The following is a 26,354-nucleotide window of genomic DNA, read 5'->3' on the forward strand; positions in this document are numbered from 1 at the left end:
TAATTTAATTTTATTGTGAACATACTGTACAGAGGAGTTACAATTACGTGGGCAGGATAATGCGTACATTTCTTATCAAGCATTGCAGCCTCTTCCTTTGTTTACCCTTCACATCCCTTCCCAGCTTCCCCCATCCCCCACAATCCCAATCCTTCTCCTTCCCCCCCCTTCCCCCCCCCTGCACCAGGCTCAAAGAAACATAGGTCCCATGGTTTCCCTTATTTGTAGTATCTAGTATATGTATGAGTCAAGCGGAAAAGGTCAGATAATGTGATGTCAGGAAAATGAACCCTTAGATGTGTATTTTAATGTTTTTTTCTTTCATGCATGTGTTTCTAACGCATTTATAAGATTATCTCTTTGTTGCTTTGTATGTCCCTCCCCCACAGTATAAGCCCTGCTTTCACTATATTTGATGTCAGTATAACTTGTGGAGGAGATGGGGAAAAACCAGTTGTTTAAGGATACAGGTGGACCTGTTGCAACAATGAGAAGTACAAGTTGTCATGTCCAAAAGTAGCTTTAAGATAAATTCTTAAGCTGTGGTAATTTTAGCTACTAAGAAGGCTGACATCTGAGCATCACAATTCCAAGCAAGCCTGGGTAGGATAGTATGTGAGACTCCTGTCTCCAATTAACCCTGAAAGTGAAGCTGTGGTTAAGTTTCAGGACTAACAAGAAAGAAGGAAAAGAAAGAAAGAAAGGAAAGATAGAAAGAAAGAAGGAAAGAACAAGAGAAAGAGAAAGAGAGAGAGAGAGAGAGACAGAGACAGAGACAGAGACAGAGACAGAGAGAGACAGAGAGAGACAGAGAGAGAGAGAGACAGAGAGAGACAGAGACAGAGAGAGAGAGACAGTCAGGCTTAGAATTTGCAAGGTGAAACATTTATAATGACCATGAAATATATATGTGTGTGTGTGTGTGTGTGTGTGTGTGTGTGTGTTTGTGTGTGTGTGTGTGTGTGTGTGTGTGTGTGTGTGTGTGTGTGCATGAATTAAAGAACAATGTCAACTGCAAAATATCCCCTGGGCTGTTAATTAAAGTTTAGTGGAATGTGATGAGAATGTATTAGTTAAGGTTTTTGAGGATCTTCTTGTTGTTCTTGTTTATTTGAGCTTGCATGAACACTATATATTTTATAATATAAATACATAATATTATATTATTTTCAAACATAGTTGTTATTACTCACAGCCATGAAAATTACTTGTAAGTCAGTACTAACAAGATAAGATGAAAGTATCTTGACACTTACTGAGAGGTAGTGGTAATACCAAGTACTGCAGTTTATATTTGGTTTAAATTTTAAGTCTACACAGTAAGAGAACAGAGAGCACAGTAGTATACCAAATCCTTTAGATGGTTTTCATTATAGAGCTACTTGAAGAAGAAGCAAGAGAGATTTAGGAGAATAGAGTAATAAAAAATCTATTTCCAGCAGAGGCTTTAAAGTACAGATGACAGACACATTCATATCAGTCCTTACTATGAAGCATTCTGCTTAGTCTTGACTGGCTATGGAATACAGTTGGTATGAAAAGACAGAAACCAAGAATCACGTCTCAGCTAAGGTATTTCAAATCTCAAAGAACCCATTAGGTCAAAGCCTAATGGATAGCAAGTATTATAAGGCTATTGCAGCTACTAAAATTGCTTTAAAACCTGTTAGGAAGTGTGAATTCAGACAGGTACACACTGTGAGTAGCTAAATATCTGCACACTGGAAAATTATGTTAAGTAAAATAAGTCAGGCCCAAAGACAAAAGGATGCATGATTTCTCTTATAAGTGGAAGCTAGATTCAGTTTATAAACTCATAAGTGAATATGCTGGATTGTTTGCAAGTGCATATAAATTTATTATCTGAAATATGGTAGATTTAAGGAGGAACTCAAATACTGTTATTTCTTTTAAAGGCAAAATCATAGCCCAACAAAAAAAGCACCAGGAAAGATGTAGTACAAGTTGTGGGATGGGGCCAAGCTTAGAGGGAGAGACCAATGAAGAGGAGAAGGGAGGAGGGGGATGCAGTCAAGAATTCAATGTAGAATTCCATTGTATAAAATGTGTGTGAATATATATATACATATATATATGTGTACATATATATATATAATATATATATATATATATAGAGAGAGAGAGAGAGAGAGAGAGAGAGGAAAGAGACGAAATGAATTCTATGCCTCCATCAGAAAGAGTGACACTGCCACATTTGTTAGGTAATGAAAAGACTTGGAAAAAATTATATTAGTTGAAGTAAGACAGGCCCAAAGAAACATGTATTCCATGGTTTTCCTTATTAGCAATAACTGGTATATATATAGGACAAGCAGAAAAGGTCAAAAGCTCTCTACATAAAGATAATGCTAAGCAAAATGAACCCCAATATAGGGACACAAGTGGTTTTATCCTTCATGCTATTGTTTTTAATCTATTTATAATGTACTATGTGATTTTTTTGTTTGTTTTGTATGTTCTTTCCCCATGGTATAACTCCTGTTTTCACTGTATTTGATTCCAGTTGAATCAAATACAGTGCCCTGCATCTTGTATATACATTTTTCTAATTTGGGGAGGGGAAGGGAAATAACAAAATGCTGAAATAAGGATACAGGTTGACCCATTGTAACAATGAGAAGTATGAGACACTATGTTGAAAATGAACTTTACAACTTTGGGGGAGTAATTGTGGAGGTAGGGAGGGAAGGGATAGTAGGGGAAAAACAAAGGAGGAGTTAACAATGCTTGATAGGAAATGTACTCATTACCATATTCATGTAACTGTAACCCCTCTGTACAGTATTTTTACAATAAAAATATATAAAAATAATTAATGTATATACTACAAAAGTAAGAAAAGTAAGGAAAAGGGTGAGTCTGGATGTGTGTGTGTGTGTGTGTGTGTGTGTGTGTGTGTGTGTGTGTGTGTGTGTGTGTGTGTGTGTGTGTGTGTGTGTGTGTGTGTGTGAATGTTGAAAGGGGCATTCTATTTGTGAACCATTCCTAAGAATATCCTCCTTTGGTCTCACTATGTGAATATTTAGAGTCCTGTATAATTTATCATGTCCAAGTGTATTTTTTGTCTTTTACCATCCAGTGTGTGTACTTGTAGAATTATTAGGCACATTCTAATGGCCACAAATGAGGGAAACCATGAAACCTATGTTTCTTGGGGGTCTGGCTTACTTTCTTTAATATAACTTTTTCTAAGTCTTTCCATTTTCTTATGAATGGTGCAATATCATTCTTTCTGATGAAAGAGCCATATTCCATTGTGCCTATATTCCACTTTTCTTGACTTATTTATCCACAGAAGGACATCTTGGTTGATTCTATGTCTTGGGTATGGTAAATAATGTGGCATTACAATGGTGGGACAAAGGGTGATCTCATTCAGCAGTGATACTCATTTGACACTATGTTGGAAATGAACTATACAAATTGTGTGTGGGGGGTAGGAACCAGAAGGGGAAAAAGTGTGAGAAAATTATGGAGGGGGTGACACTGTTCAAAAATGTACTCATTACCCTATTTATGTAACTGTAGCACCTCTGTGCATTACCTTAGCAATGAAGTTTAAAAAATATATAGCAATGAACATATTTGTGATCAGCTATGTGTATATGATCATATAAAATGTTTATTAAAATGGACTGCAATGAATGTAAACAACAGGTTTTTTCCCTTTGTTGTTATTTTTGTTTTCTTTAGTTTTTATCTCATTTCTTAGTTTATCTCTCTTTGGATGTAAGGGGGCACAGGAAGTGTAGGCAAAGTGTGAACAAATGCAGCAGTGATACTAAGTAGACAGTATGCCAGAAAAATGAGCTAACTTGTGAATAGAGACAGGAGAGAAAAACTAGGAAAGAAACAGTGAAAGGATGACACTGATCAAAAAGAAATGTCTACATTATCTAACTTATGTAACTGTTATCCCACTGAACATCACTTTTATAATAACAATAAAAATTCCATATATAGATATATGATGCATTGTACTGGTAAACTGCTTCTTAGAATGCAAATCCTTTGTACAACTAGTGGAAAATAATTTTAAAAATTTAAAAGATTGAAGAGAAAGTTTCAGATTAATACTTTTTCATTTTAACAAGAACCTTTACCACCTTTCAACAAACGCGCCTTTTTATAGAAGCTATGATAGGTTGAATAAGTAAATAAGATCATTCCTAGGTAAAAATGATAGCGGTAGCAGGTAAAATTTCTGTAACTCAAGATATAAACAAGCACTTGCATTTGTTTTTAACATTTTGTTATGAGTCTGGATAAAATTCAGGCATAATATATCATAAAAGTACTTTGGACATTGTATAGTGATATTTTGTCCCTTTTTAATAATAAATATCTAGTGTCATTTCATTGTCAACTTGTCTGTACAGATTATAATAGCTTTACTCAAAATTTATCTGGAATATGTTTGACTGTAATAAATACTTTTTTAGAGTTCTAATACAATTCAATATGAAGTTAAATAATGCCAATATGTGAAGCTATGAAGATGATAAAGCCACAGATTTTCCTTCAGAAAGATGTGAAATGCTCAAAAAAAACTTCTCAGTTTCCCTAGGTAGCTTAATGTTTGTGAACATAGGCTGCTGATATTTCCCTCAGTGATTCAGTGGTATGAATGACCTTCCTCTAGGAGGTGCCTCCTCAACTAGCCAAAGGGAGTCTCATCAAGAAATACTATTATGTAAGCTTCTGAGATGTCTTGACACATGTAATTTTTGTCATTGTTGTTATTGAACTCTGGGCCTAGGCACTGTCCCTCAGCTCTTCAGCTCAAGGCCAGTGCTCTACCACTTGAGCCACAGTGCCATTTGTGGTTTTCTGGTGGTTAATTGGAGATAAGAGTCTCACAGACTTTCCGGCCTGGGCTGGCTTTGAACCACGATCCTCAGATCTCAGCCTCCTGAGTAGCTAGGATTACTGGTATAAGCCACCAGCACGCAGCTGATACATGTAATTTTATAGGTTAATTTGTTATTAACAATTATGATACTCAAAGAGATCAAAATATAAAAAGCTTTATGTAACAATTCCATAATTCATTTCTATTCTTAACTGCAACTAATATTTCTTTCCTTAAATGGCTTATGCATTAAGATAGTATTTTTTGAATTGTAATCCACTTATTTAGAGGAGTGAAATATAGCAATATTAGCAAAAATGAAATTACTAGTAAGGTAATTAATGTTTATATGTTTTAGAATTAGTATATTGGCTTATAATTGACAGACAGAAAGCTGCAACCAAAGTCAAAGAATAAATAATAATCGAGGTTCTGTAGCGAATACTTTGCATTTGATCAACTCTGTGGTACCTAGAATCTGGCACCTAGAAATGAAGTGCAGCTTGCTTGGAAAGATAAAAGCAATACTTTTAGTAAAGACTGAATACTAGATGAAGTACTTCTCAGCTGATTGATGGGAAAGCCCTCACTTTGTGCTAATGTTAGCACAATAAGAAGTACAGAAGTAGTTATGAGAAGCAGGGCTCTCTCTGTAATCTACTGAGTGGTTGGAGAGATGGATTTGTGAATTTTTGCCAAATTTAGGTTAAAATTCAAGCAGGTTTGGTGGCAGAAAGCCTTGCTGTTTTTCCCAAAATTTTAGTCACATACAGTGACAAAATGCCATTTTGCTCATATGATCTTATGTACTCTACTGAACATAATTTAGCAAAATTTTGATAATGTATGCTTATGAGAATGTTCTATAATAGAGCAAAAACATTCCAGGCATAGTGATTTATATTTAAATCCCAGTTTGTGAAGTTGGAAGAAAAAGATCATGACATAAAAGCCAGCCTAGGATACATGGTAAGTTTAAGTCTAGCCTGAGCTACACAGATAGAGACACTGTCTCAAAATTTAATGTATTGTATGAAGTTCTTTCTTTGTCTTTTTTCTTTTTCCCTTTGGTTTATCCACTGTAGTCACTGAGTTTGATTCTGGTACCTTGTGTCATGTAAGTACATTTATCTGATTTGGGGAAGGAAGAGGGAATTACATAATGGTGAAACAAAGGACAAAGGGTGAAACAGCAACTTGGCTGGGGGAGGGGAGCTGGGGAGTTGGAGGAGTCCAGGGGGAGGGAAACTGGGAGAAAAATGAGGGAGGGAGTAACAATGTTCAACAAGAAATGTATTAATTACTTATGTAACTGTAACTACTATGTACATCACCTTTACAACAAAATTAAATAAAAAAAGAAGTAAATCCCAAAGTTGGGTTTGTACCTTTGCTCCATGGTAGAATGCTTGCCTAGCAAGTCAAAGCCTTTGAATTCAATTCACACTAACAACAACAACAAAAATGTGGTAGGTTAACACCATGTCCAAATTTTAAGATAAAACTGAATTGAAATCTTCATTATGTTATTTTTTTACTCTCTCATGAGAAAAAAACAAGCTCAGTATGATTCACCAATTTGTAGTTCCCTAAGGAACAAGAGCATGAAAAATGCTCTGAGTTCTGTCTTTTGGTAATATGAATGGATTTTGATTGAAGATACTGTGCTAGATTAACTTGGGAATTCTTTGTAATGAATATAAGTGATTGTGAACATCTAGAAACATTGCCAAACATCTAGAAGAGTAAATGGTGAAGCTATAGAAGGACACAACTCATACTATAAAATTCATTATCAAGTGACTAAAGAGATTGATGAAGGAGTTATCCACTTAGGTGGAGCCATAGACAGCTTATTTACAATGAAGTACTTCTGTGTATTGATTTGGTATCTTTTTCTCACTGAAGTACTTCTGTGTATCCATTTGGTATCTTTTTCTCACTGGTACTTGAAAAATCAAAGCCATGCTCAGGTAGACTATATAGGAGATGCAGTGGAAATTTCATTCTAGTAAGCTTCCAGAAGAGCTGACATGCTGATTTCTCAGCATCTCAACTTTCAAAATAGCTTTTGATGACCTTTTGCACATTTTTAAAGGAACTTCTGCTCAGATTCTTCTCTGAAAAAAGACAAACACTTACTGGGCTATTAGTGTATATAGTACTTGAAATAGAAAGCCAAAGGCCAACAGCACTCGTTGCAGTATATTTGCCTCCAAAGAAATCATTATCAAATACAAGCCTCATTGATAAGGATCTTATTACAAATTAAGGGAGATAATTCCATTTTAAGGTTATTTAGTTAAACTAGAAACAATTATAGAATTATCACAAGCCTATGGAGGTTAAAAACCTTCAAGAAAGCAATAAGGAAGAAGATGTTTCATTGTTCTTTTTCTTGAAAGGAACTGTTTAATTTTTCTAGTTGTGTCAGTATTCAAAGTGTAAACAGGAGAGGGAATCCCCATTTTTAATGAAATACACACATGCATTTGAAATACATGAAATGTAACAACTATATTGTCGATGCAACAAAAATGAGATATCTAAAACAATAATTTAACTCAAAGACTAATGCTAAAAATTCTTCCTCAAAAAACACATTTGGTATTTTTAGCAGCAAGATCATTGTCATAGACAACTTTGTTCCTACAAAATCTTCTTTTGTGTATACTCTGACACTAAATAATATTTGATTGTCTATTTACTCAAGTAGAACCTCAAAAAAGAATAATGTTAGCTAACTGACTATTAGCTTTCTCCTTACAATCAATGCTCATTCCCACATAAGATAAATAACTGTGAAAGCTGTAGTCAAAGAATATAGAAGATAACAGCTCTGCAATCTGCAGGATCACAACCATATCAAAGGCAAGTGTGTAAGTCCTTTAAGTATGCCCCATCAGACATAAATGTCCTTGTACACAACTATGCTGCTTATGAGTAGTGCTGCTTCAAAAGACATGTGACATTGTTTAAAATTGTTTAAGAACAGGGTGAAATAGGGGCTAAGAAAGGATAATAGAGAAGGTGAATTTGATCAAAGCACATTATAGCTATGCATGACAATCCACAATTAAACTCCTTTGTAGAATTAATATCCACTAATAAAATGAATAATAAAAGACATTTGTCATGTTATTAAGTCTCTTATGAGACCCTTATTTCTTTAATCCCAGTCATTTCATTGTCCTGTATCATTAATTTTTCTGATGAGTTTAACAATACACTAAAATTAGAATGAGGGAGATACTTTATTCCAAAAAATAAAAATTTAATTGAGATAAGAGACATATGATAATAAAACTTTGCTTTATTCTCTTTGAAATGTTGACCATCCCTTAGCTTTAGTCAAAAATGTATTTATCATAACACTTTACACAGTTTACTGGCCTCAAATGTCTGACTGACCTCAAATCATGGAAAGAGGCTATTCCTCAGTTCTATGAAAGATGTTCCCTAAACTGAAGAGTTTAGGGGCTGCGATAGCGTTAAGTGGCTTTGCATCCCATAATTCCATGAAAACATTAAAATGCTGGGGGTGTTCAAGGCACAATGAAACACAGAGCTAATGGTGACTTAAATCTCTTCTTTGATGCTTTATAAGTATTCTCCAATGTAATCTGATTGAGATTTTTTAAAAGTAGCAATAACAATAATAGTGGTAGTAAAAGCTGAATATAAACAGAAAGTTGAGTTTTTCAAATCACAAATCCATCCATCCTTGTAATCTTTTACATCAATCTTTCAACCAGTACTAAAACTACTGAGTAGAATGAAAAGTTAGCAAGTAGTCAAATACAACTTGAAATGTTAAAATAGCATAGTGTTCTCTTTTTCATTAAAATTATTCATATGGAAGGTAAGGGGAGGTCCTAAAGAGCTATGTTGTAATGGAACCACAAATGACTTTGCTGATGTAAGAGAGGTGAAACATCCAAAATCTTCTTAAAGAAAGTTGGACTTTATAGAGTCACTTGCCTTAAATTATAAGGGGCAAATACTAAATTTTTGTTTTACTTATCATTTATCAATCTCATCTCAATGTAACTTTTAGGGAGTAGTTTTTGTTCTATATATTGGTCAACTTTATGTATTATTTCATATAATATTATCACTTAATTTCTTTTTCCTCTTTTTTAAATTTTATTTTTACTTTTTTATTGTGAAAATACTGTACAGAGGGGTTACAATTACATGGGCAAGATAATGAGTACATTTTTTATCAAGCATTGTAGCCTCCTCCTTTGTTTCCCTTCCCATCCCTTCCCATCCTCACCACCCCCCCCACCAAAGTTGTAAAGTTCATTTTCGACATAACGACTTGTACATCTCATTGTTGCAATGGGCCCACATGTATCCCTATTTAAATGATTTGTTTTTCCTCTTCCCCTCCACAAATTTACCGACATCAAATACGGTGAAAGCAGGGGTTATACTGTGGTGGAAGTATATACAAAGCAACAAAGAAATAATCTTACAAATGTGTTAGAAACAATCGCATGAAAGAACAAAAAACCATTTGAATACATATCTTAGGGTTCATTTCCCTAACATCACCTTATCTGACCTTTTCTGCTTCACTCAGACATATACTAGATATTGCAAATAAGGGAGACCATGGGACCTATGTTTCTTTGGGCCTGGCTTATTTCACTTAATATAATTTTTCCAAGTCTTTCCATTTCCTAACAAATGGGGCAATGTCATTCTTTCTGATGGAGGCATAGAATTCCATTGTGTATATTTACCACATTGTCTTGATCCATTCATCTACTGAGGGGCATCTGGGTTGGTTCCATATCTTAGCTATAGTAAATAGTGTTGCAATAAACATAGTAGTGCTGATAGCTTTAGTGTGGTCTTGTTTGTAAACATTTGGGTAAATGCCCAAAAGTGGGATTGTTGGGTCATAGGGAAGCTCTATGTGAAGTCTTTGGAGGAACCTCCCTACTACTTTCCAAAGTGGTTGAAAAGTTTACACTCCCACCAACAATGCAGTTCCCCTCTGTCCACATCCCCTCCAGCATCTGTTGTTATTAGAGTTCTTGATTTTTGCCATTCTAACTGGGGTGAGGTGGTATCTTAATGTTGTTTTGATTTGCATTTCTTTTATGGCTAGGAAGGTTGAGCATTTCTTCATGTGTCTATTGGCCATCCTTCTTTCCTCTTCAGAGAAGTTTCTCTTTAAGTCTTTAGCCCACTTATTTATTGGGCAGTTGTTTCTTTGAGGATTTTTTATTGGGGGTATTGAGCAGTTGTTTCTTTGAGGATTTTTTATTGGGGGATTTAATTTTTTGAGTTCCAAGTGTATTTTAGATATGAGACCCTTGTCTGTTGTATGGCTAGTGAAGATCTTCTCCCAATCCGTAGGCTTTCTATTGTCACTTTATTTCTTAGATCAAGACATTAATGTTTTGACCAGACTCAGAATGCTGAGATCTGAGGATGGTGGTTCAAAACCAAGAAAGTTTATGAGACTCTTATCTCCAATAAATCACTAAAAACCAGAAGTGGCACTGTGATTCAAGCGGTAGAGCACTAGCCTTGAACTGAAGAGCTGAACAACCATGCCTAGGCCCATAGTTCAAGCCCCACAACCAACAAAAATTAAAAATAAATAAATAAATCTGAGGCTGGGTGCTGGAGGTTTGCACCTGTAATCCTAGCTACTCATGAGGTTGAGATCTGACTGAGGATCTCACTTCAGAGGCAGCACAAGCAGGGAAGTCAGTGAAAATCTTATCTCCAATGAAGAACCATAAAATAAAATATAATATGGAATGGAGCTGTGGCTGAAGTGGTAGAGCTCTATCCTTGATCACAAAAGCTCAGGAACAATGCCCAGGCACTGATTTCAAGCTCTAGGACTGGCACCAAATAACAAGTGAACAAACAAACAAAAATAATTAATTACCGTCTTAAAATCATTCCTAGTGAGTATTCAAATAAGATCAACAGTGGATAACAATGTACATGGACTTCCTCTTATGGTTGATATAACTGGTTTTTAGCCCTTCTAACTATTGGAACTTAGGTGCAGGCCAGAACCTGGTACTGTCTTTACTGGGCTGTTTAACAGGGCTGTTTTCATTTTTTCCTGATGCTGGTCTTCAAAGAAATTTTCTTAAAGAATTTGATTGAATGTGTTTTATTACTTAGCCTGCTAAGAAACAAATAGCTATATCTAATCATGATTTTGACCTAAGAAATAATAATTAGGATTCTTAATTCACTCTAGTAAAGTTAATCAATGTCAGCTTTCCAAAGAAGTAATCACATCCCTTGGGTTACTATACTTTGTGTTCCATGGAGGGTAATTCTGTTCACTAAATTTATTATTGTTATAAGAGTTCTTCTTTAACACTTATTTCTGAACATTCAGTTAATTTTATAGCTAATTTTGCATAATTGTGTTAACAGCTACAGTTTTGAAACTAAATCAATTTATAACTAATTGCAAAAACTCTCAACTCTCCCTTATATTAATGAAAGAAATTTAACTGTGACATAATGGTATTTAATAGGAAACAGAGCAATGGGTAAGAACCTTATATGACAACTCTGTTGCATACATTTATCTTGTGTAATTACTACTCAGTGTAATTAATATTGTCCTGCCTGCTTGTATCTTTTCAGCATAGCTAGGATATTATTTTCTTTCTAAGATGTGTTTTCTGCTTGTGGCAGTCAATTAAAGGAAGATTTAAAGAAAACCACACATAGAAACAGTACATCAGAATGCAATTCTTAGCATTTATATTTAGTTTTAAACAGTTTACAAGTATTCTTGCATTGAACTTATCCATTCACTGTGGTAGAAGAGAAATTTTGACATATTTGTAGACAAGTTGACATTGGCATGTGAATTCTACCCATGTGACAGCAGAGCAAAAATTTACTTTCACATCTTTACTTTAAAGCTGCAAAATAGAGTACTTTTCCAGACAATACATCATAAAATGCTCTGATTAATATGAAACATTTAAGAATGATGTAGAATGTGTGGAGATTATTTTCTTTTGACTTTCTAGACTTCTTTTCCCAGCATTTCTTATTCAACAAGAACTACACTGATATTTGTTTTCCTATTTTTAAAAATAAGAAAGTACATTGTACCTCAGAGAATATGATCAATTGTTTTAACTTATTTTGCTATTTTTAATCATGTATATGTTTCTCCCCTAGTAAAAGTACTTATACTTGTGAGGCACCCTCACCTTTCAGATACAATTCAGCATATGCATAGTTTTTTTGTGTGCAGCTCATTGTTTGTGATTATATTAGTGATGTTGCAAGCTATCCGTGTTATTATTATCTATTTGTACTTTAAGTGAGGTTTTAATATTGTAACTAAAACATATTAATATAAATCTCTGTTATCCTTTCCTATGGTGCTTTTCTGTACAATAAGCAACAAATTACATAGACCATTTTCTCATTAAATGCCTTCATTGTATATGTTTTCTGCCTATAGAGAATTATGTAGTGAATAATTGTTTAACTGATTCCCTCAACTAGTCTTAGTTTCACACAACTATATTACTCAATTCCACAGAAGAAAGCTGCACTGTCATTTAGCATTTGATGTCCCACCCTCAATACAGAAATGTTACAGAACTTGTTGAAATGAGATAGACTTCTTGGTCCTCTCTTTCCATGATGCACTCAGTTGTTTTGAGAACTATCTAACTTTTCTATTTAATCATGCACAATGTAAGGATTTATAAATCTGACAGGTTAATTTCTATAAATTTACAGATTTTCTTATTCAGAAAAGACATTGTATTCATGATTCTATTTTCTAAATTATATCAAAGTTAAGTGAAAGTTGAATTGCATTCACCATTTTCTGCACTCCTGCATACTCAGAATCATGTGGAAGCAAGATGAATAATAATCCATTTCCCTTTCCATCTTTTCCTTCAGATTTAACTGTTGCTTTCATCAGAATACATAATCTTTTTCCAGGGGGACAAGTAAGGACATCAAATAATAATGGTCTTGCCCCATATATCAGGAGGCAAAGTGGTTAAGTTGTATTTTCACTTCAGTCATGAACTTAAAAAGTAAAAGCAGAACTTTATGAGTTCAACAAAAAAATGTGCTCACTACCTTACTTATATAACTGTAACATCACCTTTACAATAAAATTAAAATAAAAAAGTAAAAACAGAGCAAATGGTAAATGTTTAAATATTATATTAATTCCTCACCTTTTGAGGCAATTATACTGGAAAACTCTATGTAGACATTCAGAGAATCTACCATCTAAGTGAGAACTGCCAGGTCCTTCAAGTCTCTAAAAAAGAAAACATGTTTTAGTGTCTCAGGCTCAGAATAGAAATGTCAGAAAATTTCAGGAGTTTCTTACAGTTGGTCAATATTTTTGTTGATAAATACGCAAATTGCAGAAATGGAAGTATATGAAAATATTTGGAGGGGGGAGATGGGAGGGCAGGCATGGTAAGGGGAAACAACAGAGGAGGCTACAATGCTTGATAAGAAATGTCCTCATTACCTTGCTCATGTAATTGTAACCCCTCTGTATGGTATTTTCTCAATAAAAAACTTATTAATAAAAAATATTTGGAGTTCAGAATAAATCAATGCATCTCTGAAAAATGTATTTTTTGCTTAATACTGGCATCTATCCTGATTTAAAATTGAATCTATATTCCTGTTTATGTGCCTTAACGACTGCAAGTATCAATTAACAAGGGTTACTTGACCTTCACGATCTTTCTGAGGACTCTAATGTACCTTCTCCTCAAAGTTTAACTGAAATAAAAATGTGCTAACCACACAACACAGAAATGCATCACATGTTCTCTTCCTATGGCACATGACAATGTGACAGTGTCACTCCTTTTAGTCACCCTGAAAATCAAAGATATTCAGAACAATTTTCAAACATATTAGTTTTGGGGGATTTTTAAAGTATTAAGTTCATGCTAACCCACTGACTGTTTCACTGGGGTTGGCAAAAGCAAGTGGCGGATATTTCCAAATGAATGAAGACATTGAATATTTTTATTGTTTCATTACATACATATATATACATACACATATATGTTATTTTTATTATTATTATGTTAAGTAGTTTTACAAAGGAGTTGCCATTCACCAAGCAGTTTATGGTGTATCTTGGTCAATGTCACCCATTTCAATCTTCTTAACCACCCCTTCCAAAGCAGCCCTCTTTTCCTCCTTTCTCCATCTACTACCCAATGCACCTCTCTTCCCCACCACTCCCCACCCACCTACACAAACACGATCATATGGGTTCTAGAGAGGTTTAATTTTGTTTCTTTTAATTTTTTATTGTTACTATTTCACAAGAAATAGATGTTTTCTCTAGTGGAAAGTGTATACAATCATTCCAGTTTTGAACTTGTACAACTAATTCCTTATTATATAATTATTTAAATAATTTGGGAATGTTGAGGTTAATATTTACACAGTAATATCTAAAAGATGTTTATTAGTAAATAATGTGTTCATTGAAAGACATTACCAATACCTACATTCAAGCAACTTTAATTCTTACAAGGGAGACCAAATATACTGATGAAGATCGTGTTAATTTTCCTTCATCTGGACTAAATTTATTTGGGGCATCTCTCTAGTTTTATCACTTGACCTCATTGTTCCTTTAGCATTTACTTTTTAAAAAAGCATACAAAAAACCTTACAAGTTTCTCTGACCTTCAGTTGTATCTAAATGTATTCAAAATTCTTTTTTCAATGTTATATTCAGCTATATTATCAAAGATCTGCAAGTCCTCTCTTTGGAAATTAAGTAGAAAAGGAAATGATACTCTTATCTCTCCAGCTTTGTAGGAGAATCAAAAGCAAAAATCAGTTGGCACTTATCTCCCATTTGTAAGGATATCTCCCTAATAAATTTATGAAAGATTTTCATTTAAAGAAAAGATACTAAATGGAATGATATCTATTAAAGGAATGAGTTAATAATTAGGAACCTTCTTGTATAGAAAGCAGCAGGCCTAGTTTTATATCAAAATGATGAATGTTACCCAGTATTTAAAGAAGAAATGTTAGCATTATTAACTTACTTTTAAAAGATAGAGAAGAGGAAATACATATTTTCATTTTATTAAATGAGCTTTGCCCTAATAGTGAAACCCAATAAGTTCACTAAAAAGCAACAGCAACAACAACAGCAAAACAGACCTGTTAATATTTAGTCTCATAAAAACACTGTAACAGAACAGTCAATGACTATCAAACCAGACCCAATCGTGCATTGAAAGATTCATCAGCCATGACAAAACAGAATTAATCTGAGGTACACAAGATTGTTTCAACATTTGAAAATCAATAGTTAAACATATGCTTTCAGGTTGAAAAAAGAGAAACTCGTATGATCATAAAATACTTGCAAGGAAGTCAGTTGACAAAATGCAACCTCCATTTCTGGAGGAGAGTAGATCTTCCTCAATATGATAAACAATATATCCAGAAATTGATTGATTTAATTCTTTAAAAGAAAGTTTCTACTCTCCAAAGGTTTGGTTCCCCTTCTTGGCCTCTGGGTGTATACATTGCTACTAGTTTATTGGTTAGGTGAGACACATAGGCATACTAGCCTATGTATACATGTACATGTATAGTTGTCTGTATATTTGAATATCTGAATATAATATCATGATGCTTCTGACAATAAATCATTACTGCAGCATTCATTCTAGTCTTCCATTCATGGTTACCTTGTATTTTTTTTCTTTTTTAAATTGTAAAACTGCTGTACAGAGCGGTTACAGTTTCATGAGTAAGGCAATGAGCGCATTGCTTGTTGATCATTGTTACCCCTTCCCTTCCCTGTTGTTCTCCCACTATCCATTCTCTCCCCCATCTTCTCACCCCACCCCATCCCCCACTCACCAACCCCCAGCCCCAAGTTGTAAAGTTCATTTCCAATATACTGTCCTGTGGGTATCCTTGTTGCAATAGTCATCCAGTGTCCTTGTTTCAGCATTTTGTTATTTTCCTTCCCCTCCCCAGATTAGACATATGTATGTATATACAAGATGCAGAGTGCCAAAATCAAGTACAGTGACAACAGGGGATATGCCATAGTGGAAAGAACATACAAAGGAAGCAACAACAACAAAACTATAATCACATGGTACATTTAAAACTTAACAATAAAGACAGACCTCTTGTGTTCATATCTTGGGGATCATTTCACTTAGCATCAGTTATTCATTTGTAGATAGCTTTTGAGGTTTTCAGCTCATCTTATAATGTATACTAATTATTGAAAATAAGGAAAACCATGGGATCTAAATTTCTTTGAGACTGGGTTACTTCACTTAATATGATTTTTTTTCAAAGTCTTTACATTTCCTAAAAATGGGTGGTGTCCTTCTTTCTGATGGAAGCATAGAATTTCATTGTGTGTGTGTGTGTGTGTGTGTGTGTGTGTGTGTGTATCTCACATTTTCTTGATCCACTCATCTACTGAGGGGCATCTGGGTTGGTTCTCTATGTTAGCTATGGTAAATAAGGCTACAATAAACTTAGTTGTGCTGGTAGCTTTAGTGTGGCCTTGTTTTAGATCATTTAGGTAAATGCCCAGAAGTGGGATTGCTAGGTCATAGAGGAGCTCTATGTGCAGTCTTTTGGGGAACCTCGATATAGATTTCCAGAGTGGTTGGACAAGTTTACCCTCCCACCAACAGTGCATTAATACACACCCCTTCTAGCATCTGTCATTATTAGATTTTTAAAGAAATATTATAGCCATTCTAACTGGGTTGCGGTGGAATCTCAATGTTGTTTTGGTTTGCATTTCTTTTATGGCTAGAGAAGTTGAACATTTCTTCATGTGTCTATTGGCCATTCTTATTTCTTCTTCAGAGAAGTCTCCCTTTAAGTCTTTAGCCCACTTGTTGATGGGGTGGTTGCTTCTTTGAGTATTTGTTTTTGGAAGATTTAATTTGTTGAGTTCTACTGAGAACTCATATTTTAGATATGAGACCCTTGTCTGTTTTATGGCTAGTAAAGATCTCTCGGTCTGGAATTTCTGTTCATCTACTAACTAGGTCCTTTGCCATGCAGAAGCTCTGCAGTTTCATGCGATTCTATTTGTCCAAACTTTCTTTGATTTTTTGTGTTTCTGGATCTTTACTAAGAAAATTTCAGCCTGTGCCAAGGAGCCCTAGGGTTTCTCTTATTCCTTACTGTGGCCATGACTATACCCACTCTTTCCAGCAGAACAGTTCAGGGAAGGCAGCCACCCTCTCTCTGCCACAGGAGAATGCCTTGTATTTCTTTTTGAGGAGAAATCAGGATCATCATCGTCAACCTATATATTTATTTATTCCACCCTAGAATACATGTAAAGCAGCTTTTTCTTTCCTGAGTCTGTTAGTCATTTGAAAAAGTTATTTATCAATTTGAGGAAATTTCTTCATGCACATATTTTGCAGAGGGATATTTGTCATAACTGTTTGTTAAATAAGATTATTTTTTAAAGATTAAAAATCTTTCTGATCCTTAATTGATAGTAATTTGGAATCATGTTTTCGATACCCATTTTTGTAGAGTGTTGGGTATTGTTCTCAAAATTCAAGCTTCTCTACAAAAACCAAAATTCATTAAACAAGTAGTTATTGTAGATATAGTGAAGAAATAGAAAATAAGTACATAAAATTTTAGTTGATGTTAGGTGAAATGAACCCTGAGATAAGTATTCAAATGATTTTTCTTTCTTGCAATTGTTTCTAGCATATTTATAAGATTATTTCTTTGTTGCTTTGTATCTCCCTCCTCCCCCATGGTATAACCCCTGCTTTCATTGTATTTGATGTTGGTATAATTTGAGGAGGGGAAGGGAAAAAACAAATCATTTAAATAGGGATGCAGGTGGACCCATTGCAACAATGAGATGTACAAGTCGTTATGTTGAAAAACTTTACAACTTTGGCCTCGGGTTGGAGGGTTGGGGAGTGGAGGGTAGGGGTTGGGAAATGGGAAGGGATAAGAAACAAAAGAGGAGGCAACAATGCTTGATAAGAAATGCACTCAATATCTTGCCCATGTAATTGTTACCCACCTGTACGGTATTTTCACAATAAAGAAAAAGAAAGAAAAAAATTGTATTTGTAAAAAATGCACTTTCAAATATTTTATTATTAAAGTGTTTAATATTCATTAAAAGTTTTTCACTAATTTAAAATAGATGAACATTAGTAAGACATCAAATATCCACTATAACATACCAATAATACAATATTGACTATCTGGTAAGGTTTATTAGGGAAATAATTCATTGGTTTGAAAGCTTTTAAAAGAAATACAAATGTTAGCATTTAATTTCTTTTGACATTCATATGATATGACAATAAGGTCTAAGAGTTCACTAAGGGAAGTCTCATTTTACAGAAATATTTTGGATCAAGGACGTGGAATAATAGCAGTTGTATATCTCCTATTTATAAATTGTTAAATAATACAATAGTGGAGCTAGACAATGAGCAACTGTCAATATTAACAACCAAATGTTGGGAAAAACCAGAACATGTAATTTTTCTTCCTTCACATTCTAAGTATTTTTCAGAAAAACAAACAAACAAACAAAAAAACAGAACCAAAATCTGGTGAAGCTTTTAATGAACAACTTAGACAAAAATTGGAGAAAAGTGAATATCTTCAATAATTACTTCAGTGGCACAACCAACAAAAATTCAGAGTATAAATAAGTGTAGAAAAAAAACTTATTTTTCTTCTCTTCAAGAAGAATATTGTAAGGCCAAATTAAAACACTGCAAGAAAATTTCTATGAATGAATTTAAGAATTATATCACCAATGCAATTTGTGAATCATATTTAAGTAATTAGTTTTAAAAATAGAAAAAGAAGGCCATGTTAAGAGTATTTAAACAGGAAGTGGTGCTGTAGCTCAAGTGGTAGAGCGCTCGCCTTGAGCTGAAGAGCTGAGGGACAGCGCCCAGGCCCAGAGTTCAAGCCCCACGGCCGACAAAAAAAAAAAAAAAAAAAAAAAAAAAAAAAAAAGAAACAAAATTTGAAAAAAATAGAAAAAACAACTTCATCTTTTCCTAGCAACCCTTTTATAAAAAAATGAATAAAAAACATTTGCATTAAGTAGTTGTACAAACGGTTTCAATGTCACAAGTCTGGTTGTAAATACAATGCATCTTAACCATGTTACCTCTTCCATCTTTCCCCATCCCTATCTTCAAGTTACTTGGTTCGATGTTTACACAGTATACATTGAATATAATGACTATTTGCTCAGCCTTCCTCCCTCTATTTGTGCCTCTCAAAAGCAAGTCTTAACTCCAGGAGGGCCAGGTTGGAGTAAGTTTCAAACATAGATTGTTCTAGTCTGAGCTAAATATCTTCCCAAGAGCTTACCAAACCATGTAGGAGATTATCACACCACACACACTTGGATGATTCCTCTGAATGGTTCTTTAATGTTCTTTAAAAACTAAAATGGTAGGGGAAAGGAGGAGGTAACAATGCTTGATAGGAAATGTAAGGTAATGATACCTTACTCATGTAACTGTTACCCCTCTATACAGTATGTTTACAATAAAAATGCATACAAAAAAAACTAAACTGTAAATTACTTAGTATTTTCAGGTAAGATTAACCCTAAAAGTCTTTATTAAAATTAAATTTAAGTATTAAAATAATTAGATGGTTCATGGCTTAAAGAATTTTCATGACCCAAATGTTCCTTATTTAATTGTAACTTATAAATCTTGAAAATTAATAACTTCACAGGTCATTTTAAATAACTTACTTTTTCTGATACTGAAATCCTATTTTGCCAATTTTAATATTTTTCTCATATTTAAATTAGTTTCTCTGCTTCATGAGTACAAAAAAATAATTCCAAGTTTTGCAAAAAGAATTGTTCAAGAGATAATAAATTGAGAATGGCAAATGATTCTTGCCTTTTAATGCTAAAAAAAAAAAAAAAAAAAAAAAAAAAAAAAAAAAAAAAAAAAAAAAAAAAAGAGTATTTAAACATTGATGAGCTATTTCAGGCTACTGGTATATTTTTTCAGATGCAATTTTATGTTGATACTGTGATTATAAATGTAAAACAAATTGCAAATTTTAGTGTCTATTAGTAGATAATTCTTGATAATTGTTGGCTTTTTATACTATTCTATTATCTTTTGAATAAATTTACCTTGCCTATAATTAAAAGTAAAATTATCCACGCATTTATTTATACATAATATATGCATGTCTAGGTGAATATATAGACATCGCTTGTTTCTACATGAGTGAAAGCAGGTAGACAATGATGACTTTACTAAAATAAATATCCTTAAAGAAATCAAAAGAAACTGGCATTATTTTCCAGAGCCAAGATATGGAATCAGGCCAGATGCACCTTAATGGATGAATGAATCAAGAAAATGTGATACACACACACACACACACACACACACACACACACACACACACACACAATATATATATATATATATATATATATATGGAATTATACTCTTCAATCAGAAAGAATGATATTGTAGCATTCATAAGGAAATGGAAATACTTGGAAAAAATTATATTAAGTGAAGTCAGCCAGGCCCAAAGAAACACAAGTTTCTTGGTTATCCTTGTTTGTGGCTGCTGGAATGTGCCTATAAATCTACAAGTAAACACATAAGATAGTAACCAAGGGATTGCAAATAAATTAGGTGAAGTGTAATTGACTCTAGAGAGGACAACTAGCATAATTTTTAGAAAAATTAAGTCAAAGCCTACCAAAATAAGTACCAGGAAATGGGTACTTGCAAAAATGTAAAATGGGATCAAAGGGAGAAGGGTAGATGAATAAAAGAGGGGGGGAAAAGCAGGCAAAAATTCATTTTTACACAGAATTGAGAAATATGAAGGAAGGGGAGGGACAAATCAGAATGAAGATCCTGAAGTGATAACATAGTTCAAGCTGCACTGTACACATAAACTGCTTTATTAAAGAAAAATGCAATCATTGCCTAAAAATTAAGAAACATGAAGGAAAGGGTAGGCTAAAAGGGGTAGGTAATAATATTGAAAGGAATAACATTGATCATGATGCACTGTATTCATAAATTGCTTTGGTGATTGCCATCTCCCTTGCATGACTACTTAAAGAATAAAAATATTCAAAGAATGAATTTAAAAATAGCAAAAATTTAAAAGAAGAAAGTAACCAGATTACCATTTTAATATTTTTATGTCACTCATATATCTGGGGAAATATGTTAAACCATTTGTTTAAAGAGATTATATTTACAGAATGCAATAGTTTGTATACTTGGCTGGAAGGAGGGAAGTTAACTATAGGTATGCCAAGAACTGTTAATTGTCTTACCTTAGGAAAGTGAATTTAAGAGGAAAAGCTAAAGAAGAACACTCATTATCACCCCCAACAGGACTTGAAAGCAACCTGTTTTAGTATCATGTAATTAGGAAATACGTTGTTTCCCTTCAACAATCATTACTGTTGTTTGTTCTATAATAACTGGTATTGAAAATCATGATATATCTCTGAATTTCAACCTTGCATCACATTGAATAATGGAACTTACCCATACCCCACAAGTTCATTACTCTTCTGTGTGCAAGTTGTTTTCATTTTGCCTGTGGATTGAATCTTATTGTTTCCAGAAAGTGCTATTTTAAATTATTATTTGCTTCATAATGAAATTGGAGCCCATTAAAATAGAATGATCCAGATTATTCCATGAAATAAAGTCTAAGTAATACTACAGTTAAATGATAGATGAATGAAGGTCATATTCAATAGTATTCAGATGGTGAATAATCAAGACAGAGCATATTGAGAAGTGTGTACAAAGGAACTGTGTATGTTTAAGAAGCAGATGAGGAAGTATACATACATAAGTAACCTCAAAAGTCTAGGCTGAGACAGTCATGCATTTCTAAGTTTCTCTGCCAAACAGAAAGCAATGTCTAGTCAGAAATAATGTCAATTTAATCAATTCAATATATCACACAAATAAATGTCATTGTACTGTTACTCTGATTGCTTATGAATTTAGTAAAAACAATACTTCATCCATGTGAAAGAGAATTAAAGAAAAAAGCAATTTTTGATGAAAATGTTATGCACTACATCAGCCTGAAATATCTTACATTTTATTCCCTATGAGGTGACCTATGATGTTATAGGAACAACAAAATTTTCTCCATACATAATATATTCTATGTTTTAAAAAAAGTAGTTGCATGGCATTTAGACCTACAAGGAGTTTTTTAAAACCTGCAGGAAATTTTAATTTGTTCAAATTTACCCAAATACAAATTAGACTTTTTTGGCTAATTTCATTTAGTTATGTATGGAATTTTATGCACTATGAATATATCCATTAAGATAGCATGATGGCACATACTTCAGAGACTGAGGTAGAAGGATCAAGGGTTTGAAGCCACCTTGATCCAGAGTGAGATCTTGTATCAAAACATATGTATAAGGCAGACATTGTTGGCACCCACCAGTCATCCAAGCTACTCAGGCAATTGAGATCTGAGGATCACAAGTTGAAGCTAGCCTGACAGAAAAGTCTGTGAAACTTATCTCCAATAAAAATTACACAGAAAAAAAAACAAACTGTGGGTCAAGTGGTAGAGCTCTAGCTTTTAACTAAAGAAGCTCAGCAGAGTCCAGGACCAGAGTTCAAGTCCTAATACTGGCAAACAAAACATAGAACAAACTAACCAAAACAAAACCTGTATATACAAGCAATACATGATTACAAAGTCACTGTCATTGTAGCTGATTATATGAAACCTACTGAAATGTAGGGCAACTATGAAATTGTATTTTTGAAGTTTGATACCAGAAGTGTGTCTTTCTCTAGTTTAGAAACATACTGAAAATGGAACTGTAGAAAAATAATTAGCAAATCATATGCTTTTGCCCCCAAACAACTTGATTATCTATGATATGATTACAAAGGCTCTAGAGAAATTAACTCATTACATGTAAAATTTTATATTAGTATGAGTCACAATAGAAACCAGTGGGGGAAAGACTCATTTCTTTTTATAAAATAAGAAATACAATACTTCAGTACACAAATGTCACTAGAAAAGTGCTTCAAAATTAAATCAGACTTTCTCAACTTATTACAATTATAATTTACCAGGAAAACAGATTAAGTTTCAAGAGTTCAAATAATGTTTTATGTTTTAAAACAAATTTCATGAATATATAAAAACTGTCTCATGAAAACATTAAGGATCCTTGCTAGCATTTAAAATAATAGGCATTTTAGACAAACATCACATATGCTGAATGATACAAAGCATCAGATTAACAAGCAGTGTACATCTGTGATAAAATGTGAGCAAACATCTAAGAGGTATTGAAAGTAATTCTTTCACGTACAACTCCTTCTGCCAGAAGAAAAAATAAATGTATCCATATTCAAATGATTTATTGAGAAAAAAATTTCAGCTCAATGTTATCACATTGGACTGCCACTCAGGAATCCATGAGCATTTAAGAACATTTTGAAAGGAATTATATATTTGACTAAATTCAAGTTAGAGACTACAAGAGACAAAAGAAGAATGTTCTACAAGCAGAATAAAATGTCATAGGCCAGAAATCAATCTGCTGTTACTGTGCATTGTTAAATACAGGGGCTTACTGTATAAGAAATCCTGTATCATGGATGTGCATTCCTCTTACTTTTCAATTAATATTTAATTTTTCCATTTTTATTGAAAGATAATTGAAAGAAATTTTACCTTTTTGTGTATAATATGATTTTAATAGACTTTTTAAAGTGAAAGTGTAGGCTCATTGTAAAATTGAATTGAAAAGTAAAGATACTCCGTGTCCTTCTTGCCCCATATTTATGTAGGAGAGAAGTCCACCAGCAGAGGATCTATTTGCTGATTTCATTTGCACATCGCTATTATACATACTCTAAAGTTTATATTACACTCATTCAAGTATCTCAGAGATGTTTGCAGTGAGTGTGGCATCACACCAGGCAGTTTCGCCATCCTCAAAATCCGGTGTTCTACTGGCTCTTCTTTCCTTGTCTCCTCATACCCTGACACCCATTGGTCTTTCTACTGTTAACATAGTGTGTTTTCTTTCCAATATGTCTTACATCTATGTTTCTTGACAATGCAGACCACACAGCTTAAATATCTACAGAAATGACAAAAGGAGTTAAAATAAAGAAGAAATTGCTGAAAAATAAAATTAAAAAATAATAATTTACAAAGTCCGGAATAATCATGTAAACCTGACAGGAATCAAATCCAAAAATTAAACAATAGCCAGGTACTGGTGGCTAACATTTATCATACTAACTACTCAGAAGACTGGAGATCACTGATACTGCAAAATAGCTTGCTATGATAATCTGAGTGTTATTATCTTCTTAAGTATGTTGCATGTGGAATGAGAAAAAGGGCAAATTCTTTGTTTTGTTTAACACAGAAGATTAGTGCAAAATAGAGTAGCTAGAATACCAAAATGAAGTAATTAGAAAAATTTATAATCTTCCTCGATGCATTATTTTATAATGGCGTTGGTATTTGTAATATGCTACATTTGCTGAGCCATTATTTAAATCTCAGAAGGAACTAGAGTACTTTGCAAATTTAGATGTATGTCTTTAGGGACCACTCTAGCCACCACAAAAATAGCTGTTGCATTTCACCCCTAGGTAGTTGCAAATGAAAGTGCAAAATAATTTTAAATGTTATTTAAAAGATGGAGAAGAACACTAAAAGTTGCTGCCTAGAAAAGTTAAGTGAGCAAAACATAGTCATCAGAGATTTGGATAATTTAATCAGGGATCTAGGAGAGCAATTCCTGTACTTCATTAAATATAAAATATGTTACATTTATGTGTTCAGTGGATAAAACTTTGGGGCTTGGATTGAAGTTTTCTGCTTGATTTAGCTCCTTAGACATAGATGAAATAGAAATAGGCAATAAAAATGAATTGTGCACTATATTCTAGGGATAAAAATGGTATTGAGTTATACATTATTTATGAGAAACCAGATATATCACAACTGTTTGTTTTTTTTTCTTTTTTGTTGTTCATTCATCCATCCATTCATTGATTTGGCAAATACATTGTTTCCTCACATATACTTAGGTTAGGCAATGGTGATTCATCAATAAGAGTGTGTATGGTCCCTCTTGCTTGTTGTAGAAATCTTAGCTAGTTTAGAAATACATGAAGCATCTACGAGTCTAGGTAATTTGATAAAGAATTCAGCTAAGAGCTGGCCAGAATGTAATCAATGTAAGATTATTAGATTTTGTTTTGGATGTGCTATGTTTCTAATACTGTTCCCCTAGGAAAATCCTATTTGTGTCCACAGAAAGCTATATACTTGCCTTTATGTTACTAATATGAAGAAATGAACCTTTAGTCTTGCAATAGTATTTTGTTTCACCTGGTGTTTACTGTAACCACATGCAAGGTGAAAGACTTAGGTACATCAGCAACTTCATAGGTGCAGTTATGAAGCCTGAGCTAGGTGACACTGGAAAGCACAACACCCCTTCCTCACAACCTCATTCTCAGTCAAAGTGATGATCATATATAAACTAAAACATATGAAGCCAGAACTCACATAATTCCTTTCTGTGGTCCCATTGAAAGACATTATAAAAGTCCTTAGCACATCTAGCTATAATTGTTCACTCATTTACACCATCCTTAGAAATTTAGGGATTAGATAGATGGCTTAGTTAGATTTGTGAGTTTTCTACCTTGACAGTATGTATTTCATTTCTTTTGTGTGTGTCAGGTGGATGAACTGTTAAGGAAACCTGCACCACTGTCCTTGACTACCCAATGCTAATGAAGTTTTCAACTAGCACACCTTTACTTTGCCTGTGACTCCTATGATGTCCCAGAGAAAAGTTACACTGAAACTACTCCAGGTCTGTTTCCAATTTGCACTGATATATGGTATACTGTCTCTCTTACTTGCTTGTCTACTCTTCTATTCTGATCGGTGGATTTATTAATCATAAGAATGAACTTATTTTAATAGTGATGTACTACTGCTCTGGTGCTTTTGCTTCCCTCCTCTTCCTCTTCCTCCTGTCCTTTTTCTACTCATCTTTCTATATCTTTGATTCAATTTATATTTCTGAGAAAGTTAGGATAAATAGGTAATAATTGCATATATAAAGTTCTATAAGACATTTCCCTAAATGGAAGTGAGTTATCTGAATGGTCCTGAGGCAATTGCTTTTAGGTACTTCAATGGGATTGCTTATAGTATGTAAAATAAACTTTATCATTTTGTACCCCCCCAAAAAAATTTCACTGTACACTTCTGAAATAAAGCTACAATATGAAAAAGAAAAAAAGGTTAAAGTCATTGCCAAGTAAAAGCTAGATAAAAAATATACTTATAAAACTTACTACTAAAACAAAGATATACTAATTAGCATACAAGCAAT

The sequence above is a fragment of the Dipodomys merriami genome, unplaced genomic scaffold, assembly GCF_024711535.1.
Source record: "Dipodomys merriami isolate MVZ:Mamm:240054 unplaced genomic scaffold, mDipMer1.0.p SCAF_20, whole genome shotgun sequence".
Taxonomy (NCBI): domain Eukaryota; kingdom Metazoa; phylum Chordata; class Mammalia; order Rodentia; family Heteromyidae; genus Dipodomys; species Dipodomys merriami.